Raw genomic sequence first — 10,585 nt, forward strand, 5'->3', positions numbered from 1 at the left:
ATTCTTAAACTGAAACATCTGCCTGTATCCCTTTGCTTTCCTGTATCTCCACCTTGTTTTATTTTCAAGCTGTTGAGCTTTCTTCTGCTACCCGAATTGTATTGCTGGCACAAACACAAGCCTGATGCCATCTGGTCCCCTTCGCTGAAGTGTCCTCATGGCAGAGCTGTAAGAACATGGAGTCTCACGGAGTTCTCCATTTACCTCATATTATTTAGAGAGATTAGAGGTCCAGAGCAGGGTATCTTAAACAGGACACCTTGGTACCCTGGAGCTCAGAGCTGCAGAGCCAGCAGGAACAATCACAGGCTGCAACTGTAAAATCAGTCCTGTGATGCTCCTGCCAATGTTAAGGCTGTTATTTATACAAAGCTGTGATATGCTTTTAAAAAATTAAAATCTGAATAATTACTATCACATTCACTAACACAAGTGTAAATCCTGAAAACTCCTCTGATACTGGGACCTGTGGTTGAGTTTGTCTGTACTGAGAGAATTGAAAACAGAATTTAAATGTTAGTCACTTTCCTTCACCTATAACCATGCTTGAGTTGGCCCTAGAATTGGCTTCAAGAGTTGGCTTCAAGAGAAGAGTGTTGTAGTGTTAATATATTTAACTGCTAAATCTTTGAATTTTCACCGGTCATGTACAAAGCCAGAGTAATACCTGAATTACATTTCTACTGACTTCCACTCTTCACAAATGAAAGCTGGTGAGATGACTTGCTAACTCACACAGTAATTAATCTTCAAGAGGGTAGAAGTACAGCATTAAATTGGAGCTCAGGTTACAGAGATGAAATCAGATGAACAAGTTCAGTATCTCTAACATCTTACCACTTATTCCACAAGCTGTCTAAGTACATCAAGAGATTTAATTAATTCTGAGATTCCCTGATCAGTTGCAGGAAAAAAAGACAAAACACAGAATATGGCAAAAGAGTTCTAATCAGACTGACCTTCTACATGGCACTGGAATTATTGGTGTACCCTGTATACATGCTGCAAATGATACACTGTCTCTGCATCAGCCTGTGCTGAGATTCAGACCTTCGCCACAAGTTCCAGTACTCAGAAGGGCATTTGGTAGAACCTGAGAAGACCTTCACTGATCAATTTGTCAGGTAAAAAGTGAGAGCTTAAATATAAACCAAATATTTTGTTTCTCACAAAATGCAAGACACTCCCAGCAAGTACAAGCCCTTTTTTTTTCATCAACTAAGATTTCTGTGCTGGCCACTCTCTTCCCCACTATAAACCCTGTAAAAGCCAAGCCCTGCAGACAGCTCAGGCCAGTGTGGAGGAATGAGTGAAGCTTGAAAGTGCCCCAGGTGGGAAGGGAGGACCTCCTCCCCACCACTGTATCTGAGAGACAGCAGGGTTTGCCCTGTCCATAGCCCACAGCTCAGCAGAGAGGAGAGTCACTCAGGGTCTGTCTGTTCTGCCCTAGGGGAAGCTGCCTGAGCACCATGGGAGCAGCAGGTCAGGCCTGGCTTGGGGAAGCACCTTCAGGTTCTGCTCTAATTACCTGCTCTCTTGACTTCTGCAAAAGAATGGAAGCATTTTTTAGAGATGTTGCAGGTTCATAGAGAAATCATTGTGTGCTAGGAAGTTTAAGTGGGGCATGGATTATTTAATTCTCTTTTCTCCACAAAACAGCTGGGCTTTGTATTCCAGCTAATTTAGGTAGGAAGCTTGGTTTTTATTCCATTAATTTGCAGCATGAATGTCACCAACCATAGCTGATAGCAGTGACCACTGCCAGAAAGTCACCAAGACTTTTATGTTTGTAGATTCGCAGTACTCCTTATTATGCCTGTAAAATACATAGCAGTGGATCTACACCATTTATTCTAGAACAAGAACTACTTAATGCTCAACTATGTTAAAAATGCAAAAGTGAAAAACCTGATCTTGCCTCCATGTCTCCAACAGCTGCCATCACTGGGGAAGAACCAACTTCAGAGCCTGTGATGAAGAGCTGGTGTTTTCTGATGAGCTATTGGCGCATTAGAGACTGACACGTTCACCTGGGGAGGAGCACACCTGTTCAGTCAACCTGTGTGCAGGATAATGTATGATCATCGTGCATCAGTGCTTCTGGGGACTCTGCCATTGCACCCAGACTGCTGAGAGAGCCTCCCATCTGTAATGCCAATGTGAGAGCCTACACACAGAATAATGTTGGAGCTTGTTTGTTACTCTTTTCACATACTCCTTTTGGTAAGGAAAGTTGATAAGGTCATAATCTAAATTCTCGGTGGACTTTTGATTACAAAAGAGCTTTAGCAATTTACAGGAGCTGAGAATTTGGCCAGCTTTCTGCATCATGTTGGTTATTTAAGGACTATGCAGAATGTTTTTTCTTTAGAGGCTGATAAGTTCAGTCTTCTGAAGAAGCTGTTGACTACCATTAGTAGTGGGTTCATTTGTTCTCTGCTGGACACTGTCAGCCAGCAGGGGTTTAGGCTGTTGTGCAGCTCCCAGCTCAATTATTTCTCAGGGCTCTTTGTTTAATATAATGGGGTCAAATTCAGACTGTAGGTGTCTGATGATTTCTGGTCCAATTTACAATAGCCTGTCTGCAAGCCCACCTTGAATCCAGTTAATCTCTTTCATAAAATGAAGGGAAAACTCTACAAAGTGTTCAGCGTTTTGGTCCGATATTTAGTTTTTATAATGTGAGCTTCTTAGTAATTTTTCCTGTTCAGAGTGGTTCTGACATGTTTATACAGCTGTGTTGATAGAGGGATTCTATTTGTTTCCCCTATTGTAATGCACTGCAATGGGAAATTTTTCTGCTGAAAGATGAAGAAATGGGAGCAGGTTGAATACTACCACTATCTACCATTGGCTGGTTTGTAAATGTCATATTTACAATTAATCATATGCTTCTGATCACAAGAGTGTAATTTGATCTTTAGGAGGCCACAAACCAGACATACTCTGGTTTGTCAGTATATAGGCATTGTACTTGACCAGTTGGCTTTTTAGAAAAGGTATTAAGTTGCCACCTTGGCTGCCTCACAAGCACTGAGAAGGACTGTGAGTCTTAACTGCTCCATCTCAGCCCAAATCTTTAAGGCTGGAACATTACTGCAGGGAGTAGAGGTGATACTTACCCCAGGGATGATGCAGAAAGCTCTGGGAATTCAAGGATCTTTGCAGAATAAACTGCTCCATTTATTTCTGTGTTTTATGGAAGGGCTGAAACAGAAGGTGTCAATCTCACACTGTCTAAATAGAGCAGCAAGGAGGCTACTTATCATCTTCTGGATTCAGGCTCTAATCCAGACTGTAACTCACTGCACTGAGACACAGAGAACACTTGACATTTCATGATTTTTGCTGTGAGGCAAATGGGTAAGACCTTTGGAAAACTTTAGCAATGGTGATCCAGAATGAAGGCCACACTCCTGTATCAGGCCATTTCTGCTAGGATGGTTTGAGCTGGACCTGATGTAGTGTCTTACACATCTTCATTTTGCTGAAACATCTAATTGGAGAGATAATTAATGCAGATTTTGTGTATAGACTTGATGATTGACATAATCATCTGCTTGCAAAGGTGGGGTAGGAAGGCTTTGCAGTTTTATGGCACTTTTCCTCTTAAACAAGTGTTCTTTCCATTGCAGTCAAAGCAGTAGAAACAACACTGTACCAAAGCAGCATTTTTGTTTAATCTGAACTAGGTGTCCTATTACCCCCTCTATTGCATTCACTTCAATCCATGGACATCCATTTTTTTGATACATATGTAGATCTGAGCACTTGCTATTCTTAATAGGGCAGGAGAAAGAGGCAGCTATTTTGCTTACATTGCAGTTATCTGGTTTTACTTGTTTACAAATAGAAAGGCTTCATTTTTACAGCTGCATCAAGAACCTGCAGCTTAGAGATGCTTTCCAAGTGTAACAAAACAGTTATCAGAGTAAGTGACTTAAAATGTAGACTAAGCTAAGTATAGAATTCTAAATATATTTGACTTGTGGATAAAATAAAGTAAGGCCTATTTGCTGACTCCAAAGTTGGTGGAAAAAGATAGGAAACCAATTTCCCTTTATTTCCCTTTGTAGGTAAACACATGAACGTTGATTCCCTGCTCATGAGATAAACCTTCATTGTGGCAGTAATGGATGCAGCTTGCAAACAGGAAAGGAGGTAAGTAGGAAAGAACCCACAAATCTTACTTATTCAGAAGGAAAACTAAACCAGATATTTTATCTTTGAAAGTTATCTCATTATTGAGTAAAAAGATGTCAAAACTAACTGTAGTCCTGGGTCAGCTTCTGTTCAGTTCCTCCTTAGGAACATTGAATAAAAGTTTGAAAATCATTGAAGTCTGTAAGGACATCAGCAGAGGGCAGCAATCTTGGAAAGGCATTGGAGAAGTTCTAGATGATTCTAGATTTAATATTTGTATTTTACATGCCTTCATTTCATATCTTAATTATCATTCCTTATTTCTACATTCTGCTTTAAGCACTTGTATTGGAGTTAAGTTATAAAAACTTTCAGAATTTTGGAGAAAGAATAAATATTTCCTGACCTTTTTTTTTCTTTTTTTTTTTAGATGAGTGTGCTTTTGTTGCCCTTTCAGTCTCCTTCAGTTCTGATTGTTAAGGCATAAGAAGTAGAATACAATGTTATGAAAAGTTGAGAACTCTGAAGGTAAAAAGCCTCAAAGGTAGAACGTGGCACTGTGAGTAAAGGGTGTTGAAACAGTAGTTCAGCTAATGTTTTTGTGAAATGTCACAGAAACATCCATAAAACATTGGAGAAAGAATAAGATGAGCAAGAAACTGGCTAAAGAGTAGATATTTAGCTGAACTGAAAGGGAAAGTTCTTGGAAAGAGAGTATTGGTTCAAAGGCTGATCAAATATAAAAGGCTGAAAAAATGTTTTCATTACTACCTGGACACAAAACAGATGCATTAATTTGCATTACAGCAGATGATGTAAATTTTGAAGGCACTGATGATTTGGAACATTTCTGGACCATTATATAGTCAGAACTTAGGGAAAAAAAAGTTTGAAATAAAACTAAATGCAACATTAAAGAGAACTCTAGCTGTAATCTGGAATTCCATTAAAAACATCAGATGAAGTGAAAGTTCCCCTTAATCAGTCAGCATGTACTAGTTCAAGCCACCAGTGCAACAGATAGAGTGGAGATGTAAATGTTCAGGGCTCCATTTATGCTTCTGCATGTTGCTGTATTTCAGAACAGGGGTGTGCTCCAGCTGTACAAGGGCTGTCTAGCCTACTAATAAAGCTGAGGAGGGTATATGATTCCAGTTTTGCATATAGCAAAAAAAACCCAAAAAAAACCCATTAAAAACTTTGTGCCAAATAGAAAAATACTAATTTTGGGACAATTTAAAATTTAAATGGAAAATGATAGGAAGGCCCACCCAGCTTACCAGAAACCTGACTTTTAAGGAAATTGAAATGTGTGGAATGTAATTGTTAAGGAAGATCACTTACATAGACATGATTATTTATGGCTTCAAAGCCCTCTGAGTGGTGTTTTCTTCACTTGACAGTTTGGCTAAATTGCAGTAGCACCTTTGGGTGCATCTTAAGCTCTTCTCAGAAATCAAAACTGGTCATTAAACTCAGAATCTAGAAAGGATTGTTAAAACTCTGTCATCTGCATGTTGTGTTGATAACTTTCTGCAAACTCGCAGTTTTGCAATGCCGTTCTTGGTATCTTGAAGTATCAGTTTTACCTTTTGAATCCTCTGTTTGCATATCTGTGGGGAGAAAAGAGGGTTTTCCTGAGTTCCAGACCTCAGTGTACTTTTCATGAATGTTTAGGCAAACTAACTGGAAGCATGACATGGTTGAGGAAGAGAGTGCAGAGCACCGTGGAAGGGATGAGGAGTCACTGTTTTGCTGCTTTATCAATTGATAGTTACCCATGAGCTGCCAGACCCTTCCTGCCTGGAGCTCTTCCTGGCAGGCACCCAAGAATGGCATGCTGAGGCTGTACACCGTGGTTTTCAGACTCAAGGGAAGATGTCACATGTTTTCCACAGGTTTAGTTCTAGCTGATTTGCCAGTGGCAATGCCAAACAGCCAGGCTGCTCTTGACTCTCCAGGGTGACTATGGAGACAGTAAGCTGCATAAGGTGCCTTCAGCTCAGTAAAACCTTTATGCCACGTAACTGCTGGGCATCTCCTTAGAGAAATATGCTTGGAAAGATGATGTATCAACTTCTTCTTTTTTTAAAATTGTCAGCCACCTCTGAAACATTTTGTATGTGTGAGTCACCCTCTAGGCACTCGGTGGAGATAAACTTCCCAACTGTCAGAAAGTCAGAAAAACTGCTGGACCTTTTGGAACAAGAGATCATCCTCTTAAGGATATTTAATGGCTGGGTAGCAGTCTCCTGTGTGAATGTATCCAAGCAATTATAGCTTAAAGTTGTACTAATCACTCCTAATAGAGATGGACTCTTACCCCTGCTGTGTCCCTCACTGTTCCCAGATGAGAACTATCCCAACAATTTGGGATTAGCAAAAACACTTGTTATACTATTATCTTCATAACTTTATTAACATCTTTGATTATAGAACAGATGGATGAATGTTAATAATTCTATAATGGCAGATTAAATAGCTTACACTATATCAATCATGTTTAAGTCTTTGCTTAATAAAACAATAATTTAAGTTGGGTCACGGGTAGTGTTTGAACCCCAGGCCCTCAGATTAGCTGCCGACTTCCTCCATTAAAAGAGTAAACCCATTAGCTGCTTGCAATTGTACACTTATGCCTGTGTACACTGGGCATTAAAATATATGACTCATGCTGTGCTGGTGGATTACACATTCAATTTTGAGATTAAGAATTCCTAGGTTCCTTTTGTGCCTCTCAGAAGGAGTTTTGCCCCCTGAAAAGGGTAGGCAGTAAGAAATGGGTCAGCTAGTGATAGTGTTGTTATATTTTTCCATAAAACTGGTATAAGCATGCAGGTATAAAAAGACTTTATAAAAATGTGTGGTTTGGCTACCATTAGTTCAGAGATACTTAAGAGCCAAATGAGTGTATTTGGTGTATGGACTTTGAGATCCAGACCAAAGAAGAATTATTGAATTCCCATCCTGTCATTATGAAAAGAATACAACTATGAGACTACAGTAAAAACTGCAGGGATTGCTTGCAGTATACTTTTTATCATCTATTTCAGGTTAACTGGTTCACTGTAAACAAAAGTTCTCAGTGGATGTTTTTTTCCCTCTATGCCATTTTCTGCTGTGCTACTTAAACCTTAGGTAACCTTAGACACTCTTCACGACCTCCCCTAGAGGCGGCACTGGTTTGCACTGACTCAGAATCCCGAGTGCAGCCTATTAAAGCCCTTTATCTGCTGCTTTTCCAGAAACAGCACATCAAACTTTACTGAAGGTAACAAATCACACCACTGACTGGAGATAAGTTGTATAATTCTCTGAACATTGAATGAAAGAATCAGTGGAGAGAAGCTTAACAAATCTAGTCTGAATAAGAGGTCTTCAATCTTGACTGTAAATTTGAATGCAGTGTGATTACAATGCCAGCCTTCAGCATGCTTTGGTTTCATGGCTGTGTGCAGAGAACTGACTTGCTCATTTTGGCAAATAAACACAATGTGTGACTGTTGCTTGACACTGTTAACACAGAGCTGCACTACCAGAACTGAAGGCAAAGTGTGTAAATTAAAAATCAGCCACTAATACAGATTTTGAGAATATCACCTCTGAAAGTGAAAAGCTCAATAACACACTTAGTGGGAGCAGAAACTACTAATTCTTCATAAAAAACCCACTTCCTGTGGCATCATTTGGCTTCCTTGTGGGGGGTCTAAAAGCAGGTTGAACTCCAGTTAGCTTTGGAAAGCTCACAGTAAAAAGTACAATTGCATAGGAGCTCCATAGCTGTATATTAAGTCCTATAATTCTGCAAACTTTGCAAGTTTTCCCATCAGTCTTCCTCAAAACTTTACATACATACTTAAGATTAAAATTTTATTTGGAGATGTCGTTTCGCTTTACTGCGAATCAGTACATCAGCTCTTCTATAAGTGCACTCAGTTACTCCCTGAAGAGAGAGAAACTTAGCAGTGGTATATATATTTCCTGCTCATTACACTGTAAAAACCCTTGGAGAACTGATACATTGATTAGCCCAAGTCAGAAGTGCATCTTTGCCTTGATCAATACATTTGTGTGTTGCAGGCTGGCTAATGGCAAGTGTCAGAGTGCCCACCTGTTTGGAATAATTGCAGGATACAGGCATTAGCCTATTGAAAGAATGCATTTATTGGGCACAAGGAAAAATTTATGATTTTCAACTATACAGCCTGTGCAATAACAGTGACTGCCAAGTAGAGAAAAGATAGTTCAGCTATATTAAAATAGCAGGTAAATCTGGAGTCTGGGGTTTGCTCCAGGTATTTAAAGACCTGAGCAAAGCATAATGAAGGAACAGATGTACCACTTCAAGCCAGTCTGGTACATGAGTAGCCTCAGAGGAGCTTTGGAACACAAAACGAGAAAAGAGACAACTCTGATCAAAAATATATATCCAAAGCCTCAGAAAATTCAGATGCCTGCTTACAGAGCTCCTCTGTATGGATCCTTCAAATTTGGATATAGATATGTTGTAACTGTAATTCATGTCCCTCCCTCAGGGGAGGTTATTGTTTTATTCACTTGTAAATTATTTTATTTCTTAAAATAGATTTTCGAGGTGAACTGAAACACTCTGTGTGCTTTTAAGTCCTCTGATACTTCTGACTGGCTGTATTTTCATTTTAAACTCACAAAATGAAGGAGGAACTCTCATTTTTTGTTTTTTTGGTTTTTTGGGGTTTTTTGTTTGTTTGTTTGTTTTTTGTTTGTTTTTTTTTGTTAATCCTATAAACCAGGAGGTACAAAGTTCTCACTGGAGATGAAGTTATGTTGTTGGAATGCAGGAATTAAATATTTCTCAGGAAAGCATCAAGCCACATTCTAAGATAAGCTGTTTTCAGTGGTTTCTGCTGCTACTTCATACAGCACATTTCCATACACAGCAGGAGATAACTATTGTCTGGTGGGTACACATCTCACTTGGTATTCTAATTCTGGGTACTCCAAAGCACAAAGAGGCATGACTTTCCTAACAGAACAGAGGAGACTCACAGCAGCTGGGCTGCCAAGAGCCCTGGGCTAGCCCAGCCCTCTTGCCTTCCTTCGAGGGTACAAGAGATGGCTGAACACATCCTGATGTACAAAGATGGAAAGTGAGGAACTTCCAACTACAACCAGTATATATTGGACTGAGGTACCCTGGATATTTCATATGGTTCTAGGGATGAGCCCTGAAACTCCACAGCTGCCAAATCTGAATCATTGTGCCCAGGGAAACATGAATTGCAGGAAACAGTCACCTGAGGAGGGCACATGATCAGGAGGTGGCACCCTGAGTGTCCTGACTTCCTCAAAAGAACCTGATACAGAAATGAGAAGTTGCTTGATCTGAAACTAGATAGATTTGTGTTGTTGCAAGAGGATCTCTTTCCACACTGAAGCAGCTAAACAAATACATTTTCCCAGTTTGTTTAATACGAACAGCTTTCACTGCTCTGTCTCAGAGGCCACAGCGCTGTGGCCTTCTCCTGCCCCAGTCAGCTGGACCACCTTATCAGGTGAGAGCAGGACTGGAGCTTGCACATCCATCTGGTGTTAGTGTGATCAGGAATCAGGACCTGTGCTAAGTGACGAGCATGGCTGTTTGATATTGTTCTTGAAACCAGAGGCATTGAGATTTTGTACAAGTTCCATGGAGCTGAAGGTACATCCTTAACCCTCTTAATTACAGTTAAGAACTGACACCTGAAATCAGACACAGGACCTTGTATTTAGTCCTTGAAATAAACTCAGATGGTTAATAGTAGTAACTCAAGAAGCTCGTGTTTGAGAACTTAGTAAGTGTTCCTCATATTAAAGTAAGAAATTAATTATTAGAAATTGTAATATCAAGCTTTTTCTTTTCCATTTCTTCAGTGCTAAGTTTGCAGGAGAGAAAATTTACACTTCTTGGGTATCTGGGAAGTGCTTTTAAGTGTTTCTAACATGTCTGGTAAAGTCTGGGAATACTTTAGTTGCAAAGGACTAAAACTGGTAAGGTTTTTGTTTGCTTCTTGTTTTTTAACTTCTGCTAGTAATCTGGTACTTTTTTTGCTGTTCTTTTTAGCTTTCTCTAGCCACATTGAGGTTAGTTATATAGATAACAGAAATGTACTCTGTCTTTTATGGGAATATCAGACTACAAAATACTGTTACTGGAACATAGAAAATAATTGGAGTGCCATGGTTAAAGCATGTAGTGCTCCTGCAATCCACAAGATACAGGAAAATAAGATGGATTTTAAACTGTGATTAAAGGGGAACACTAATTTAATAATGCAGCAAAGTGACTCCCTCATCCTGTAGTTTTGTTGTTTACACTATAAATCCCCTAAATACTAGTGTAAATTTAGCTCTTTTTTCAGTAACTCTAGACTGATGGATTAATTCTTCAGCAGAAGCCATCCCCTGAGTGCTGTGGCAAGTG

At 39.6% G+C, this 10,585-nt stretch overlaps 1 long non-coding RNA gene across 1 annotated transcript in view; it reads left to right on the plus strand.

Moving 5' to 3' along the window:
- Positions 1-10,585, plus strand: part of LOC113458887 (uncharacterized) — a 59,476-nt gene that overhangs the window by 23,534 nt on the left and 25,357 nt on the right. Inside the window, exons 5-7 of the long non-coding RNA XR_012581962.1 lie at positions 1,936-2,223; positions 4,077-4,161; positions 4,574-4,671. This is a non-coding gene — a long non-coding RNA (uncharacterized LOC113458887). The remainder of the gene's footprint in view (positions 1-1,935; positions 2,224-4,076; positions 4,162-4,573; positions 4,672-10,585) is intronic.

Source organism: Zonotrichia albicollis, chromosome 10 (assembly GCF_047830755.1).
Source record: "Zonotrichia albicollis isolate bZonAlb1 chromosome 10, bZonAlb1.hap1, whole genome shotgun sequence".
Taxonomy (NCBI): domain Eukaryota; kingdom Metazoa; phylum Chordata; class Aves; order Passeriformes; family Passerellidae; genus Zonotrichia; species Zonotrichia albicollis.